We start from the raw sequence: 19,988 nt of genomic DNA, 5'->3' as shown, positions 1-19,988 counted from the left end.
ATCCAGGAAATGCAAATTAAAACCATTATGAGACATCACCATCATTCCCGTGAGACAAATAGTAAGACTTGATGAAGACACAGCATAAAGGGAACCCTGGAACACAGCTGATGGGAAAATAAATTAATACAGACATTTTTGAAAATAGTATGGATGTTACTAAAAAAACTAAAAGTAGAATTATGATTCAGCTATCCCACTTTGGGGTTTATATGCAAAGGACTGAAATTACTATGTTAAAGAAGTATCTACCTTCCCATGTTACTTTTAGCATTATTTATAATATCTAAGACATGAAAGTCATCTAAGTATTCATAGTCAGATGAATGGATAAAAAATATGTACTGTATATATACACAGTAGAATACTGTACAACCTTTTCAAAAGAAGAAAGTCCTGACTTTTTTGACAACTTAGATGAACCTGGAGGACATTATGCTAAGTAAAATAAGCAAAGCACAGAAAGACAAATACTTATAGGAGCAGAAAGAACTGAGTGACTTAAGATGGCTGACTACATGCAGCTAGTAGGTGCCTCTTCCACAAAGAGATGTCAAAGCAGCGAGTAAATATTCACACTTTGAATAGATTGTCTAAGAAGGAACACTGAAATTCAACAGAGAAGCAATAAGTATCAGGGAAAGCAAAAGTGTGACACCAGGCAGCCCGCTGTGCTGAGATCAGCATGGAACTGAGAGAAGCCCCCTGACACATGGAAAGGGTGAGTGAGAGACACTGAGGCACCACAAGTCCTGCCGCAAACGTCTACAATCCTAGCCGTGGGAGAACTCAACCCTCCAGGGCCTGCAGACTAACATAGGGAGCTTCCTAGAAATTGCACAAAGACATCGCTTGAACTCACATGGAGCCTCACAAATACTGGAGCCCTGAGTGACTGAAGCCTGGTGCCATCCTGGAAGCCCAGCCGCCAGAGGCCTGAGTCCTGGCCTGGGACTGCCGCTGCCATTGCCACCACCTCCACTGCCACAAGTAGAGGGAGGAAGGAGGGAGGCAAGGCACTTACATCACCCCAAGGATAGATACCACTGCCATTGCTGCAGAACAAAGGAAAGAGCCAACCATGCATTCATAGCTGCCTTCTGTTTTCACTGCGCCTACTGATGGGGGCATGTCCTTCCCAGTAGCAATCCTGCAGAGGGTCTGCCCGACTGTTTTAACTGCAGTCAGGCATGATGTAGAGAGTGCATACTGTAGACCCCTGTATCCTGCCCTGGGGCTGATGCTGCCACCACTGCCACTGCTGCTGGGCCAGGGAGGGAATGGGAAGGCTGGGCATTTTTGCATGCCCAAAGGAAAGATATTGCCCTGCAGCTGCTAGAGACACGAGCAAACCGCATGCCTCACAGCTGCCTGCCCTTTCTACTCTCGCTGAGAGGGACCTGCTCTTTCCAGTGGCAGGCCCACAGCACAGACACCTTGCCCCTGCCTCAGCATGATGCCAGTGGCCCAGGATCCAGTTTGCTCCTCTCTATCTCAACCAGCACCTGAACTCTGGATACCTGTGGAAGAGTCCTCTGGCCTAGTCCCTGTCTAGTCTTCCTAGGACTCATGAATACCATCTAAGGAGTTGTCTAGGAGCTTGGGGTTTGGGGGTTATTTAGCCCAGTCCAGAATTATTATTTGTCAATTACAAATTATTTATTATTGACAAATTATTATTCATCAATTAAAAAATAAAGTTGGAAAAGACTAATAGGCCCTTTCTTTTTCTCATACTGAATTATAAATATTGAGGTTTCATCCTTCTCTCTCTGACTCAAGTACATAAGAACATTAAACAGAGATGAAGATACATTCACACATACATTTGGATAAATATGGTTCAAAACAAAGAGAGTAAGAAACAAATAAACACCAAAGGACATACATAAATTTTTAGGCCCGAAGGAACCTTTGTTCAGCTTAATGTTGCTATTTCATAGAGACAAATGGATCCTCTGGTGCCACCTCCCTAACGCACATATCAATAAATGTAGCCTAAATGTGTTCCTGAAATCTGTAAATTGGAATCATAAATTAACTTTTTTCCCAAAATGTGGGCAGGGGAAGGAAGAAGAGGAACCCTCCATCTTCTAAATATTACTGTGTACACAGTTTTCATCCTTCATACTTCCAATCTAATCTCACTTTCTCCAGTTAAACAGTTTTGACTATTTTAATTTTTACATTATTTATCAGTTAATGTGCTGCTTTAACTACTTCTTATATAGCACTGGATCCAATAAAACTAAAATGTATTTGTGTATCTGTCAGGGTAGAGGTTACTTAAGTAGAACCAAAATGAAACAAATAAAAATCTAGACTACAAGATGAGCTGAGGCAACTGTAGAGACCAGTGAGATGATGGTTGCTTTTCTTTGATACTAGACAGCTATCATGTTGCCTAATTCCATTTCATATCAACTCTATCCTGAGAAAACAAATAATCCTACAAACATTACAAGTTGTTTTATATCAAAGAGCAAATATTTTTCTACTGTTGTTTCCTTATACCTGTCCTAAGAAAAACATGAATTGAAGCTTATTTAATATTTCTGTTATACTTTTGGCGACAGGATAATTCATTATCCTGAAATACGAAAATGTGTGAAAAATGTGAAAATATTAGAAGAATCAAAATTCCCTATGAGACTGACATTGAAAGACTATGACCAATATTTGGTTAACTATGTAATGCACAACTGATATACAGAGACTCTGATCTCTGGGGGCATATTTTTAAGGCAGAGATAATGGTTACATTTTAAGATTCAAACAATGCGATTTTGCAAATTATGCAAACATAAACACACCTCTCCAAAACCAAACTTTAAGTTAACTCTGATATTACCTAGATTTATCTATCACTAGACTCTAAAACATGAATAACCATCTAGACAATGTTATATTCATTTTATTCAGAGAACAATAAAGATTGGATGATCAGAGATACAGAGAAACCAATGTAATTTAAGAAAAGCATGATATTATGTAGGTTTTATCAATCACTAGACTCTAAAACATGAATAATCATCTAGAGAATGTTACATTCATTTTATTCAGAGAGCAGTAAGGATTGGATGATCAGAGATAGAGATAAACCAATATAATTTAGAAAGAGAAAAGCATGAAAATCACCTATATGTGTACCAGTTGTGAACTGGTTAAGCACATTTTGATACATGCATGGAATGTAGGATGCTGAGTAGACAAAAGCCAAATTTTACATTTAAAAATATTAAATTCAAAAACTATACATCTGTACCTGTCTATTTCTATATCCATATACTACATATAAAAAATAATATTTTGTGAAGAAGTTTATTATATAACTTCATAATATTGTTGTGGATGATAGTCCAATATTTGTTACATATGTTTTGGCATGTTTTGATGCTATTAATGTAATAATATTAATACTATGTGCATGTATTAATATTTCAGAAGGTAATGGATGACCATGTGTTGTATGAATAGTTTCTTCTTTTTATTCTGGACTTACATTAACTTTAGCTACTTCTCCAACCCTATTTTATCCAAATATTTGTGGGAGGAAAGAACTGGAGCTATAAACTTGGTTACAATAATGTATTCCTAATTTTTATCTGTTATATAGATTATCAGCAACTCTCTTTTTTCTTTAGTCTTCAGATTATTAGAATACTCAACTTGCTGCCAAATATAGTTAGCACATCATTAACCTGCTGGATGAGATCATTCTTTGCAGAAAGACTTGACTTGCTTCTACTACCAACCCAAGGGGCGGTCATTAAATAAAACTTTGATTTCAAGTAGGTTCATTGCTACACCTGTTCACTTGCTTACTGACCACTCAAAATTGCTCTCATGCATTTTTTACTATTAACTGGGGAGAGTCTCAGGTGTTCTTAAGATGACTTCGGCAGTTTTGTTTTATTTTTGACTTTATACCTTTTCCTCAATTTATGTAAAAAAAGTAGAACATACATGATGGTTGGGAGTGAATTCTATCAGACAACTGATTAAACGCATGAGAAAGGCCCTCTAAATTTTTGCTTTAAACATAAAATCCATTTACTACATTATCCTGTGTTCTAACTGCTTGTCTGTTTCTTAAATGAGATATTTTATTGCTTTATAAAATAATCTTGCAAAATTTCAATGGGTTTATCAACTTGACATTTTTGTCCACAGGATTTGAATGTAGAGGAACCTAAATATGGATTGGACATATAAATGTCCAGACTATAAGTAAGAGAAAAGAAAACTGTGTGAGTTTTAAAGTATGTTAATTTCTTAACATTGTATATTTTACCACAACAAATTATCTTCTCTCACTCGATTCTCACAGAATGTAAACACAATTCAAACATTTCTATTTTATTTAATCATGTATGAGACACTATTATGTGGTTCTAGAAGTATGAAAAAATAATAGATAATTTACCTGTAATTTAGTTGCTTCCAGATGCTGTCAGATATCTTATGTTTCTTGTTTTAACAGCAGTATTATTTTATACGCAAGAAAACTGACATTTAGATGAATTAATGGTTAACTCAAATACACACAATAAGCTACTTGGGAGTAGAATTTAAACCCAAGTAGCTTCTAATCCACTGATTTCATTAAGTAATTGGATGTCATAGATTAAAAGAAAACTTATAGCATATAACACAGTCATACATTTCATAACTTTTAAAGAATGTTGCTAAATAAGACATAAGAGAAATTCAACTATCTTTCATTTTACCATGACTTAATAAAGACAGTCTTTTGGTAGTCTGAGAGTCAGTAATTCCATCCTGACATTCTTTAACAGCCAGTGAATACCTTTTGTAAGAATAACAACCAGGCACGGTGGCTCACACCTGTAATTCCAACACTTGGGAGGACAAAGCAGGCAGATCACCTGAGGTTGGGCTATCAAAACCAGCCTAATCAACATGGAGAAACCCCAACTCTACTAAAAATACAAAATTAGCTGGGTGTGGTGCATGCCTGTAATCCTAGCTACTCAGCAGTCTGAGGCAGGAGAATGGCTTGAACCCAGGAGGCAGACATTGCAGTGAGCCAAGATCACTCCATTGCACTCCTGCCTGGCAACAAGACCAAAACTCCCACTAGAAAAAAAAAAAAAAGAATAACAGTGGTGTTACTCCATTACTCCATGTCACTGTAATTTGAGGACTCTTAGAGAAAGACAGAGATATTTTCCTAAAGAATGTCCAAAGAGTGTTTGCATAAGGAAAGATAGAGACAAAAGAAGAACAATGCATTCAACAATACATGCATGCCAGAATACAGATGTAGCTCATAAGAGATTTGATCAACTCCATCAGTATTAGAAAAGACAGATCATGTAAGTAAAGTGTTCACCAAAAGAGAGATTATTGAAGAATTAGTATCGTGAAAATGGCCACACTGCCCAAAGTAATTTATAGATTCAATGCTATCCTTATCAAGCTACCAATGACCTTCTTCACAGAACTAGAAGAAAACACCTTAAACATTACATGGAACCAAAAGAGAGCCCTCATAGGCAAGACAATCCAAAGCAAAAAGAACAAAACTGGAGGCATCCCACTACTTGACTTCAAACTATACTACAAGGCTACAGTAATCAAAACAGCATGGTACTGGTACCAAAACAGAAAGATAGACCAATGGAACGGAACAGAGGCCTTGGAGGCAACACCACACATCTACAACCATCTGATTTTTGACAAACCTGACAGAAACAAGCAATGGGGAAAGGATTCCCTGTTTAATAAATGGCGTTGGAAAAACTGGCTAGCCATGTGTAGAAAGCAGAAACTGGACCCCTTCCTGACACCTTACACTAAAATTAACTCCAGATGGATTAAAGACTTAAACATAAGACCTAACACCATAAAAATACTAGAAGAAAACTTAGCCAAAATCATTCAGGACATAGGTAAAGGCAAGGCCTTCATGACTAAAACACCAAAAGCATTGGCAATAAAAGCCAAAATACACAAATGGTATCTAATTAAACTCTGCAGCTTCTGTACAGCAAAAGAAACAATCATTAGAGTGAACCAGCAACCAACAGAATGGAAAAAAAATATTGCAATCTACTCATCTGTCAAAGGGCTAATATCCAGAATGTACAAAGAACTAAAACAGATTTACAAGAAAAAAAAAAAAAGCCCATTCAAAAGTGGGCAAAGGATATGAACGGACACTTTTTAAAAGAAGACATTTATGAGGGCAACAAACATATGAAAAAATGCTCATTATCACTGATCATTAGAGAAATGCAAATCAAAACCACATTGAGGTACCATCTCATGCCAGTTAGAATGGCTATCATTAAAAAATCTAGAGACAACAGTTGCTGGAGAGGATGTGGAGAAATAGGAACACTTTTACACTGTTGGTGGGAGTGTAAATTAGTTCAACTATTGTGGATAACAGTGTGGTGATGCCTCAAAAATCTCAAAATAGGAATTCCATTTGACCCAGCAATCCCATTACTGGGTATATACCCAAAGGATTATAAATCATTCTATTATAAAGACACATGCACACATATGTTCATTGTCGCACTTTTTGCAATAGCAAAGACCTGGAACCAACCCAAATGCCCATCAGTGATAGACTGGACAAGAAAATTTTGGCATATATACACCATGGAATACTATGCAGCCATAAAAAATGATGAGTTTGTGTCCTTTGTAGGGACATCAATGAATCTGGAAACTACCATTCTCAGCAGCTGACACAAGAACAGAAAATCAAACACTGCATGTTCTCACTCATAGGCAGGTATTGAACAATGAGAACACATGGACACCAGGAGGGGAGCATCACACACTGGAGTCTGTTGGGGGTGGCTAGGGGAGGGACAGCAAGGGTTGGGGAGGTTGGGGAGAGGTAACATGGGGAGAAATGCCAGATATAGGTGACAGGGGGATGGAGGCTGCAAACCACATTGCCATGTATGTATCTATGCAACAATCATACATGATCTGCACATGTACCCCAGAACGTAAGGTACTGTAAAAAATAAAATAAAATAAAATAAAATAAAATCTTTATCATGAGTTAAAAAAAAAAAAGAGAGACATTATCTGAGAATTGAAGGATGATTAAAAGTTGAGAAATTCTAATCAGGGGTGAAATACTTTTTTGATATTAAATCAAAGATACCCAAAGATACAGTGCTGAAGTCAGGGCTTAAATATGCCAAGTTCTGTGCATTCTTTTCTCTTTTACTGTGCATACTAGAAGAGCCTTCTAGTTCTGTGGAGGGTGGACATAATAGTGTGAAAACAGAGATGTGCATATCACCATATGTTGAAGAACTGGTGAGCCAAAGCACAAATGCATCAAATGATTTAAGTACCAGAGAGCCCCTGTATCCATCATATTGAGCTTAAGCAGCATTCGCTGCAAGCTGAACAAAGCAGACGGTCAGAGTCGGGCTTGACTATCACTTCCATCACTTATCACTCTGTTATTTTGTTATTTATTTTATCACTCTATATCTTGTTTAGATAATTTTTATTAACTGCAAAACAGATTTAATATTATCATTCAACAGTTCGAGAATAAAAATAAATACTTTAGGTAAAGCATTTGGCTTGTGCAAGGCCCTCCTTATTTTGTGACCCTGGCTTACTTTCTTTAACTGTCTCTCTCTCTCTCATTGTTCTATAACCTTCTCCTAGTCTCAGATGACCATTTCCTCAAAGCTGAAACATAGCTGTCCAAGGACTCGATAAAAAAAATCCTGTCGAAGGCAGCATCTTCTGGTTGCACCTGTGACCCTAGTTTCTGCTACTCTTCTATACGCTCACCTTTCTTAAAACATAATAACCCTGTCCAACTTCACAATTCCGTAAAGCATTTTACACATATTTAATTGTATTATGAAAATATTTTTAAATTAATAGTTAAAAAATAAGGGAAAAATTCATATATTTTAAATGAAAGTTTCTAGAGGCTCATTATATAGTGTTGTGGGAGCATAAGGAAACTGGGATTAAGTCATGTTCACAGTTATATAAACTTAATTTTTCCAGCTGAAGAACATAAAGAAAGTAGGATAAAAGTTGGTGGTGATGATCAATCTGAGAAATAAAATGTTAACAAAACAACATAAATTTTGCCATAAGCCCACAAGATCTTGCCTTGTGTTTACTTGGATTACCAGAGGCAAATTGAGTTTCATTTTCTCGTTTTTGTATCATTGCTTGCTTATGAGCTTGTGAGCTTCGTCATATTTGGGCATCACTAATGTGTACCACACTGTTGTATACAGATGTTCTTAATGTCAGTTCAATCCAACCTTCATACATGAGCGAATAAATTGCCAGAGTGTGAGATTGGTAACAATTTTAAGCATACCATGGTGGCAGAGTTCAGGTATGTGAAATCAACAGGGAGATGAAGAAAAGGCCTCCAAGGCATTTCAGAGACCTTTGTGGCAGTCCCTCCCACCACTGGCCTGGAAGCCTGGGAGGGAAAAAATGGTTTCATGGGCCAGCCCAGGGCCCCACTGCTCTGTGCAGGCTTGGGACACGGCACCCTGTATTGCGGCCGCTCTGGCTCCAACTGTGGCTAAAAGAAGCCAAGGTACAGCTCAGACCACTGCTTCAGAGAGTGTAATCACCAGCTTCACATCTCCTCGTTCATGGTAGAATGCCCCTCCCTGTAACCTGACTTATGTGCTCTCTGTGTAAAGTTATCTTCATATTTTACCATCTTTCATATTTTGAAAGTTTATACGTCTATCCTACTAATATCAAAAGGCAAACCAGAAATTGAGAGTTAATGCTATAACTCTGGCAATTTGACTATCTTCACTTATTCTCCCTACATGGAATTTCTGTGAGTTATACTGCAAAAGACAGAAAGATCTATTGATATGGTTTGGATATTTTTCCTCTCAAAATCTCATGTAGAAATATGATGGCAATTTTGGAAGAGGGACCTGGAGTGAGGTGGTTGGATCATGGGTGTTGGATCCCTGATGAATAGCTTAGTGCTATCCCCTTGGTGACTAGTGAGCTCACCTGAGACATCTGGTTCTTTAAAAGTGTATTGCACCTCCCTCCTCTCGCTCCCACTCTCACCATGTGTTACGCCTGTTCCCATTTCACCTTCCATCATAGGTACAAGTTTCCTGAAGCTCTCGTCAGAAACATGCCAGCATCATGCTTCCTGTAAAGCCTGCAGAAACATATGCCAATGAAACCTCTTTTTTTTTTTCTTTTAATTTTACTTTAAGTTCTGGGATACACATGCAGAACGTGCAGGTTTGTTGTATAGGTATACATGTGACATGGTGGTTTGCTGCACCAGTCAACCTGTCAGCTAGGTTTTAAGCCCCGCATGCATTAGATATTTGTCCTGAAAGGCCCTGGTGTGTGATGCTCCCCTCCCTGTTTCCATATGTTCTCCTTGTTCAACTCCCACTTATGAGTGAGAACATGTAGTGCTTGGTTTTCCGTTCCTGTATATGTTATCCAGTCTCAGAATTTTCTTTACAGGTATGCCAAGAACATCTAATATATCTATTAAGTCATATGAAGTCTTTAATCTTGGGTATAATTGTGTCTTATATAATACTAATTTCTTTTCAGGGGTATTTTATTTGTATATTTTATAAAATAAGTGAGTATTACTTCCATCTGAAAATACTTTAGATGCTGGAATTGGATGTACTGAATACTCAAGCTTTTATCTTTTCCAGTGACTCAGTAAAATAAAAGCTGTAGATTTGGTCATGATTTATATAGTCTAGGCCAGAAGAAATTGAAAGCCTGATTATAACCCCAGGATATATCATTTATATATATATATATATATATATATATATATATATACACACACATATTTATAATTATATATAATATATAATTATATATTTTTATGTATTTATGTTTATGTGTAAATGCACATATAATTTATATATACATATGTATAAATATACACACATATTTATAAATTTACACATATATCTATATATTTATATATTTATACATATATGTATATATTTACACACATATGTATAAATATATAAATATATTTTATATACAATATATTTATATGTTTTTATTGTATATTTATATATTTATAGTATATATAAAATATACAAATATATTTATATTTATATCATTTACACATATATATAAATTTACACATATATGTGTAAATATATTTATATATATTTACACATATATATAATTCACACATATATGAATTTATATATTATATATTAACACATCTATATGAATATGAGATATATGAATGTATATGTGAATACATATATTTTCACATGCATATATAATTCCTATTAAAACAATGATCCTATAAAAACAATGATCTAACATAAAGATCAGAAAATAATACTTGAAAAAATAATCATATCCACAATTGTTTAAGAAATGTTTTTTTTAATCCCTAGACAGTAATCTTACCCTAGCATTGCATCATTTTCTTTACTTTAAGAGGCAAGTTAATATCTCAGTAGACTTAGAAGTGAATTTTTGTCTTTCCAAAGATCTTATTAATAACACCCCTCTTCACTCAGAGAATTGCCACAGTTTTGATGATACATTTTATGATCACCTATGAAACTCTTGTCTCTTGACATGTACTCTCACATTTTATAGGTTCATCTTCTCAACTGTCTGTTTTCAGGTACAGTATGGCTATCAGAAGACCATAATTATATTTTGTTCACTATCTCTTGTATTTTCTACACTTTTGGTACAACCAGAATGTTGCTGCCTACAGTCCCAGAGTTTTCTCTCTGTATTTGTCCATTCTCACATTACTATAAAAACATACCTGAAATTGGGTAATTTATAAAGACAAAAGGTTTAGTCAGTTTGCAGCTCTACAGGTTATACAGGCTTCTGCTTCTAGGGAGGCATCAGGAAACTTAGTCATGACAGAAGTCAAAAGAAAGTAAACACATCTTCACATGACTGGCAGGAGAAAGAAACAGAACAAAGGGTGAAGTTCTACACACCTTGAAATAACCAGATCTCATGAGAAGGCTATTAGGAGAACAGTCAGGGGGAAAGTCCTGCCCAATGATTCAATCACTTCACATGGGACTCCTCCTACAACACTCAGAATCACAATTAGACATGATATTTGGGTGGGTATGCAGAGCCAAACCACATTATTCTGCCCCAGCCCCTCCCAAAACCATGTCTTCTCACATTTCAAAACACAATCATGCCTTCCTAACAGTTCCCAAAGTATTAACTTATTCCAGCATTAACTCAAAATTCCAAGTCCAAAGTCTTACCTGAGACAAGGAAAGTCCCTTCCTCCTATGAGCCTATAAAATCAGAAGCAAGTTAGTCACTTCTAAGATACAATGGAGATAACGGGCATTAAGTAAATGCTCCCAATCCACAGGGTAGAAATTGACCAAAACAAAGGGACTACAGACCCCATGCAAGTCCAAAACACAACAAGAAAGTTAAATCTTAAAGCTCCAAAATAATCTCCTTTGACTCCATGTCTCACATTGCTCTCACACTGATGCAAGGGGTGGGCTCCGAAGGCCTTGAGCAGGTCCACCTCATGGTTCTGCAAGGTATAGCCCCCATAGCTGCTTTCACAGGCTGGGGATTAGTGCCTGTGGCTTTTCTAGGTGCTCAATGCAAGTTGTTGTTGGCTCTTATTATTCCAAGGTCTGTAGGACAGTGACCTTCTTCTCATAGCTCCACTAGACTGTGCCTGAGTTGAGGACCCTGTTTGGGGCCTACAACCCATCATTTTCCCTTTGCATTTTCCTAGTTAAAGTTGTCCATCAGGGTTCTTACCCTGCAGCAGACTTTTGCCTGGATGTCCAGGCATTTTTATTTATCCTCTGAAATCTAGGAAGAGGCTCCCAAGCCTCATCTGAGCACCCACAGGCTTAACAACACATGGAAGCTGCCAAGACTTGGGGATTGTACCACCTGAAGTAGCAGCCTGAGCTGTACCTTGGCCCCTTTTAGCCACAGCTGGAGCTGAAGCAACTGCAATGCAGGATGCCATGTCCCATGTCCCAAGGCTGCACAGAGCAGGGGGGCCTGGCCCATGAAACCATTTTTTCCCTTATAGGCTTCCAGGCCTGTGATGGGAGGTGCTGCCACAAAGATCTCTGAAATACTTTGGAGGCATTTTCCCCATTGTCTTGACTGTTAATACTTAGCTCTTCTTTACTTATGCAAATTTATGCAGCTGGTTTGAATTTCTCTTCAAAAAATGAGTTTTTATTTTCTGCCACATGGTCAGACTGCAAATTTTTCAAACTTTTATGTTCTGCTTTCCTTTTAAATATAAGTTCCAGTTTCAGACCATCTCTTTGTGAATGGATATGAGCATGGACTTTTAGAAGCAGCCAGACTATGCCTTAAACACTTCACTGCTTAGAAATTTCTTCTGCCAGATACCTTAAATTATCTTTCTCAGTTTCAAAGTCTTACAGATCCCTAGAGCAGTGGCAGAATGCTACTAGTCTCTTTGCTAAAGTATAGCAAGAGCAAATTTTAGTTTTCAGTAAGTTCCTTATCTCCATCTGATATCTCATCAGTCTGGTCATTTTTGTCCATATCACTATCAGCCTTTTGGCCAAAACCATTCAACAAGTCTCTAGGAAGTTCCAAACCTTCCCTCATCTTTCTGTCTTCTTCTGAGCCAACCAAACTGTTTCAACTTCTGCCCACTACCTACTTCCAAAGCTGTCTCTACATTTTCAGGTATCTTTATATCAGTACCCCACTCTCAGTAGCAATTTTCTGTAGTAGTCTGTTCTCATACTGCTGTAAAGACATACCTGAGACAGATTAATTTAGAAAGAAAAGGGATTTGATCAGCTCATGGTTTTGCAGGCTGTATAGTCTTCTGCTTGTAGGGAAGCATTGGCAAACTTACAGTCATGACAGAAGGCAAAGGGGAAGCTGGCATATATTCACATGGCCTGCAGAAGAGAGACAGAGTAAAGGGGGAGGTACTATACACTTTGAAACCACCAGATCTCATGAGAACTTTATCACAAGAACAGTGAGGGGGAGGTCCTTCTCCATGATTCAATCACCTCCCACTAGGGCTCTTCTAAAACAATGGGAATTACAACTCTATGAGATTTGGGTGGAGACACAGAGCCAAACCATGCCACTCCCATTTGTGCCAATGCTGTGATCAAGACCTTAGCTAGAAAGAAGTAGAAAACTGGACTTGCACAATTGGCTCTCAGATGGTCTATCATTGATTCTTCCCCTAACTGTGCTCTAGCTGGCAAATGTTGGATTTCAAGAAGACAGTGCAGCAGAATAAATAGAAAGAGGATGAGAGAGAGTTAAAAGGCCTGCACTGTTATCTTGTGATAGTCGATATCCAGGACATTCGTATTCTACTGTGTCTTTTCATTAATTTTAATAAACTGTCTCTTTATTTTTAAATATAGAAAGACAGTGGTTGATGTCTGCACGCATGGCAGTTAAAAAAGTAACTTCGTTTATATGAGCTGAATAGGGACAAAATTACGCAGAAACTGTAGTTATGAGAGAAGCATCCTTTGCACTAATTTGAGTACATAGAATGAATTTTAGAATACATATTAAAAATTTTAATTCTTATTCCACCATATATGCAAATTAAAAGTAACTGAAGTGAATAAGTGTCACTTAGAAGCAATCCTCCAGGGTACAGCTTTAATGAACAATTTATAATTAAATGGCACTTGTTTTGTATGTTTCTGTATTTTCAGCCAGTTACTTCCTCTGAAAAAAAAAATAAGCTTTATAAAGTAACTGCCAGACATTTCTATTAAACTTACCTGTAAACTCCAAGCAGGCCTATTCCCAGATATAATATTCTGTGATTAAGTGAATTAGGTTTCATATTTTGATTCTCTAGAGACTTTCTAGATTATTTTTATACCTGATTAAATTATATAGTTTTGAACTGAGAAGAGCAATTTTTTTTTCTCTGTTCGCAGCCTTAACTCTTTAGCTCATTGAGAGCATCACACTGTACTTTTACACAGCAGTATTAGGTAATTCATTCATTTTCTTGTCCAGTAATATTTAATCTCTAAAAATGTGATAGGTGTTGCTTCACAAGTGGATACTTAACAGTGAACAAAATAGACAAGATTCTGCTCATTCAAAATGTGCTTTATTTTGAGTTGAAAGGTGTAGAAGGAATGTGCCTAATAAACTAACAAGTAAATAATTTCATGTAGTGATGTGGTTTAGCAGAAGGTAACTGAATAAGAAATAATTCCTATCTCAGCCACATATAGAACCATTCAAGGAGTTAAGATAGCATGTGTTTAAATTATTAAGATACAATTAAAAACATAAACATATTTATCTCATTTCCAGGCACCAAGTGGTAAGCCAGATTCTGAGAACAGAGATAAATAAGACATAAAAATATGTCTTCAAAGTGTTTAAAATTAAGAGGCACCATACTGTGTCCTTTGATAATGCAAATAAAGTCATAATGGGATCCAGTCAGACCTTGGAGTTCCAGGGTACTAGGTGAGCCAGCTTGCCCTGTTACTTCATGACTCCTACTACAATGACACTTTGCATAGCACCTGATTTAATGTATAGGATCCTATTTATGGCATTATGGCAGGTTTTTACTACCACTATTTTTCAGGGGCTGCTCATTGAAGTTGTCAGAGCCTTTTTATTGGTCCTTGTCTTGGAGATATATTGCAACTTTGAAAGAAGAAAAATAAAGCTTTTTTTTCCCCCTCTAACATTAGACCACACTGCAAGACATGGCCTCAAAAATGCCATTGGAAGTAATATTTATCAAATGACAAAATGTCCTTAAAAGCAGGAGATCTGGTTTTAAATCTCCACTTCAAATCCTACTTGCTCGATGAAATGAAGCAAGTTATATGGCTTAGTGAGATCTGAATTTCTTTATCAGTAAAATAAGTGAACTTACAATGACTACTCAGGGACTGTTGCGAAGGACAAACAAAATACTACAAGTGTAAAACGTACTCTCACATTAACTGTACAAAGAGGATAGATGGTGTATTTATGGTTCAAATTCTTGTAGTAACTGGACAACAGCTTCATGGAAGTGGAACTCTGCTTGCATTTATAAACACATTGTTGCCAGATTAACGTGATGATACTGCAGTATTTAAGTCATGCTTATCACACTTGAAGATGAGGAAGGGGTTCAATACCAGGTTCATGTAACAAAGATTTATTTCACATTTACTATATTCCCAACACAGTGAAAGTTGCAGTTGAAAATAAAAGTGGAGAAAGATTTCTAAACACTGGCAAATCTTCAAAGAAGGCAGAGCAGATAGATGTCAGGTATATCATCTAAGAGATGGAGCAGGTTGATTCTACCTGGGCCAAGGGATCTTTTATCACTTCTCACTTGACTTAGAATTGGTTTCCTTCTTCATTTCAAAATCTCAGTCTCAGAATAAAATATCTTCTGTTCATGAAATATCAACCCTGTGCCAGAAACAATTGCTTTCCTAAATACTACATGTGCATTCTCACAGTGTCCCTCAGAGGTAATTATTATTATTGGTGAATCAGTCACTGAAATCAAACTTCCTATGCCTCAGTTGTTAATTTACAAGTGGAAATAACAATGATACCTAGTTGCTTCATATTTTCAATGTGATGATTAGTATAATATACATGTCAAGTAATTAGACTTATACATGGCATGTAGTAAAAACCTAGATATTCTAGTCATGAGGATATAAATGGCTGCCCTCATTCTACAAATGGAGAAAAACTTAAAAAAAATTTACTAGCCAATATTGCATATCAACTTGAATCTTGAACTGAGTTCTTCTGATTTGAATCATAACAACACCTTGTAATGCCATCATATAATCTTTGGTATTTCTAACTCTCAAAACTTGCAGTACAGAGGTCAGAAATTTTAATTTTTCTTCTCACATTTCCTGGAACACTACCCACAACCTGGCTGTGCACTCCATCTTTTGTGTCAGTAACAATTCCCTGCTGCTTTCTATTTAAAGCTGTTCTTAAGGGCTCAAAGGAAAACATGTATCTCTGAACTCATTGACAGATGATTAAGGCTTATTCATGCCTTAATGAAATTCATCCATATTTTTGTTAATTGAGTTTAATTACAATTTTGATTATAGTTCAAAATGTAAATTTATGTGTAATGAAATACACTTAGATATTTTTATAATCATGTTATCACCATAACATGTTTTGTGGTCAAATAGTTCAAATAGTTGAGAGAGAAAAAGGAGAAGAGAATTTTAGAACTATCATACTTCATTTAAAGCAAAATATTTTGGAAGTAATAGAAAATATTTCCAAATTTAGAATTCAACTAAATTTTTACATAATTATGGAATAATTAATTTTTAACATCTAAAATACAACATTATCTTATACATATATAGGTGAAAGTTTAGTTAACTTTAATTTAGAAAACATACAGTTGTGTCCTATTCTTTTGGTTGGCAATTCTTTGGTAACTTAATTCATACTTCCTATCCTTAATTTTTCTCAACTATAATATTGACCTAAAATTGCCTACCTCATAGGATTTATGTGCACATCTAATGGAAAACATGAACTAATACAAGGGAATACCATCATCTTTTTCTTTGTTCTCTGGTCCTAAATTGAAGCCTTAATGCTGGAACTTAGCACAAGTTATTTAAAAACGTTTTGCATCCAGAGTTAACATTATTTCTATATCCTAAAATCATCATCATCATAATGAAAGCCAAAATTAGTGGTATAAGTTAGTTCTTCAAGAACCATGAATGAGAAAACACAAATATTCTCTCAGAGAATGTTCACACAAGCGGGTAAAAGAATCAGGAATAACTTTTTATAAAATAAAATCTCATACTAAAAAATAATAACAATGGAACACCTAAAGAAAAAACTCTCATGAGTTAGTCACTATAACAGCTATCTGCAAAAAAGTATACACAAAATTTGAAGATATAAAAATTCTCAGATACAATTATAACATAAATATATTTTATATTTCATAATAGTTGTGTTAGTAAATATTTCAGAAAAATATTTTAAATCTAACTTGTAAGTGGAAGCTAAATAATATCAACACATGCAGCTGTAGTGTGGAATGATAGACACTGGATGCTGGGAGGGATGGAAGGGCAAAAGTGGGAGGGTAATGAGAAATTACTTAGGTACAATACACACTATTTGGGTGATGGTGATTATACTCTAAAAGTGAAAAGTGAAGACGTCACCTTTGCACAATTTATGTATGTAACAAAATTGCACTTACATCTCTTAAATTTAATAAATAAAAGTAAATTTAAAAATAAATTTTGAAACACTGTTTTGAAATAGTACAACAAAGGATTTAGAATATTATAGAAATTTGGCTAATAAAACAGCTTCAGGGTTTGAAAAGACTGACACCAATTTCCAAAGAAATTCTACTGTGCATAAAATGCTACCAAATAGCATCACATGCTGCAGAGAAATTTTTGTGTAAAAAAGAATCAGTCAATGTAGAAACTTTATTGCTGTCTTATTTTAGAAAATTTCACCAGTAACTCCAGTCCTCAGCAACCACCACCCTGATTAGTCAGCAGCCATGAACATTCAGGCAAAATGCTGCACCACCAAAAAAATTATGACACACTGAAAACTCAGATAATCATTAATATTTCTTAGCAATAATGTGTTTTTAATTAAAATATGTACATTGAGACATAGCTATTGTACACTTAATAAACTACAGTATAATATAAATGTAACTTTTATATGCACTGGGAAACAAAAACATTTGTGTAACTCACTTGATTGCAATATTCACCTTTGCAGAGGTGGTTTGAAACTGAATTCCCAATATCTCCAAAGTATGTCTGTATTCTAATTCCTATAGTGTCATTTCAACACTGTTCACAGCATCATCAGCAGTACATTCCATCTCAAGAAACCAATTTCTTTGGTCATCCATAAGAAGCAATACTTCATTTCAAGTTTTAGCATGAGATCGTAGCAATTTAGTCACACCTTCAGGCTTCATTTCTAATTCTTCAGTACTCTCTATTTCCACCACATCTATGTTTACTTTGTTCACTGAAGTCTTGAACCCCTCTAAATCATCTGTGAAAACTGGAAACATCTCCTTCCAAACTTCCATTAATACTGATATTTTGAGCCCCTACCATTAATTATTAATGTTTTTAATGGCATCTGGCATGATGAATCCTGTCCAGATTTTCAATTTACTTTACCCAAAACTGTCAGAGGAATTTTTATCTATTCAGTTAAAACCTTATGAAATATGTTTTCTAAATATTAAGACTTTTGTAAGTCAAAATTAAGCCTTGATTTATGGACTGCACAATACATGTTGTGTTTGCAGACTTAAAAACAACACTAATCTTTTTGAATGTCTCTATCAGAATTTTTGAGTAACTCAATGCATTGTCAATGAGAAGTAATATTTTGAAAGGAATCTTTTTTCTGAGCAGAGGTCTCAATAGTAGACTTAAAGTATTCACTAGACCATGCCATAAACAGATGTGCTGTCATACAGCTCTGTTATTTTACATATAAAGAACAGTCAGAGTGGATACAACATAATTCTTAAGGGCTCTATGATTTTCAGAATGGTAAATGAACATCGGCTTCAACTTTAAAGTCATTAGCTGCATTAGCACCTAGCAAGAGAGTCAGCCTGTTCTTTGAAGATTTGAAGCCAAGCGTTGACCTCTCCTTTCTTGTACTGAAAATTCTAGATGGTATCTGCTTCCAATGGAAGATTACTTTCTCTACATAGAAAATCTGTTGTTTAATGTAGCCACTTTCATCAGTGATCTTAGCTAGATCTAGATAACTTACTACAGTTTCTTTATCAGCACTTGCTGCTTTACCTTACATTTTTATGTCATGGAAATGGCATATTTCCTTAAACTATATGAACCAATATCTGCTAGCTTCAAACTTTTCTTTCTGACATCTTTCAGCTTTCACACCTATCAACATTCATGGAATGAAAGAGTGTTAGGACCATACACTAGATTAGGTTTTGGCTTAAGGGAATGTTGTGGCTAGTTTGATCATCTATCCAGATCACAAAAACCTTCTCCATATCCTAAAAAACTGTTTCTTTTCTTTTTTTTTTAAATTATTCATGTATTCACTGGAGTAGCATCTTTAATTTCCTTTAAGAACATATATATATATATATATATATATATATATATATATATATATATATATGTTAACAAATTGGCTGTTTGGCTTAAGAGGCCTAACTTTTGGTCTTTCTTTTGGCATGCTCTTGTCACTCAACTTTATCATTTCTAGGTTTTGATTTAAAGTAAAAGATATGCAACTTTTAGTTTTCCTTGAACAGGTAGAGGTAATTGTAGCATTATGAATTGGCCTAATTTCAATATTGCTATGTCTCAGGGAATAGAAAATTTCAAGTAGAGGGAAAGTCATAGATAATGGTTGGTCAGTAGAACAATTAAAACAGACACGACATTTATCAATTAAGTTTGTCTTTTTATAGAGCACAAATTGTGGAGCACCAACATAATTACAATATTATCGTCAAAGATCACCAATCAGAGATCACCATAACAAACAAAATAACAATAAGAAAGTTTTAAATCTTACAAGAATTACCAAAACTGTTATACAGAGATGAGAAGTGAACACATTCTATTGAAAATATAGCACCAATAGACTTGCTTATGCAAAATAGCCACAAACCTTCAGTTTGTAAAATATGTACTATCTGAGAAGTGCCATTAAGTAAGGCACAATCAAATGAAATACACTTGCACTTAGAAATACAGGAGTGTTAATGTTATTATTTTTAAAATTATATGCACATTGCACAGATAGTCATTATATGTTGGTATTTTTCTTATTTATATGTAAAAGATTCAATAGGGTGAAAAGCAAAATTGCTTTCTATAGTAGTATATCAATTCTGCTATGTAAACTCTAAAAACCTTTTATGACTATTTTTCTGAAAGGTGCTA

The sequence above is a fragment of the Saimiri boliviensis genome, chromosome 1, assembly GCF_048565385.1.
Source record: "Saimiri boliviensis isolate mSaiBol1 chromosome 1, mSaiBol1.pri, whole genome shotgun sequence".
NCBI lineage: Eukaryota > Metazoa > Chordata > Mammalia > Primates > Cebidae > Saimiri > Saimiri boliviensis.
The sequence above is the reverse complement of the archived record's forward strand: the minus strand, read 5'-3'. Positions refer to the sequence as shown.